Here is a 747-nt window from a genome sequence, read left to right on the forward strand (position 1 = left end):
GCCTGTTATACTTTTTTTGTGAGTTTTCATGTCTATATTATTAGTAATGCTAAATCTTATGAATTTATATATACTGAAATGCATTGCATTGGTTAAGACAGGGATGTACAAACCTATGAGGACTTATCTCCACAAGGCTACAAATTTTGTAATAATCAGTAAACATGTCTAAAAGGCCTTTTTTTGGTGGTTGAGAGGAACAGATAAGACTAGCAGAAAATCATGTGCAGGCAACTATTTTAAATTTAATTTCATAATAAATTTGTAGTGTTCTTTTGAAAATTGTACATAATAAAATTTGAGGGTTTTACATATATTTCTACGTGTTCCGCTTTGCGCCGGTAAAGTCCAACTTTACTCTTTTTATAGGGATGAGCAAAATTAAGATTTTCATTTCCCTGAAAGTTTGGCAAAAAATCACGTAATAAAATTTTGACAAAATGCATTGGAGTCCACTTTCAGTTCCTGAATGTAACTTAGTATTAGCCTCTGTAGTCTCGGTCCTAAGCCAAGCCCTGGGCTGGTCCTTGGATGGATTTATGCAAATATCAACCACAACACCACATGCCTGGAGTTTGTATGTTCTCTCTGTGCCTGCGTGGGTTTCCTCTGGGTACTCCGGATTCCTCCCACACTCCAAAGACATGTAGGTTAATTGGATCCTGTCTAAAATTGTCCCTAGTATGAGTATGTGTCAGGAAATGCCTTCCAGTAGTACAAGTGAAGCACGAATATACGCATGCGCCG

This window comes from Staurois parvus, unplaced genomic scaffold, assembly GCF_062004578.1.
Source record: "Staurois parvus isolate SC_StPar_1 unplaced genomic scaffold, SC_StPar_1.0 ptg000065l, whole genome shotgun sequence".
Classification (NCBI taxonomy): Eukaryota; Metazoa; Chordata; class Amphibia; order Anura; family Ranidae; genus Staurois; species Staurois parvus.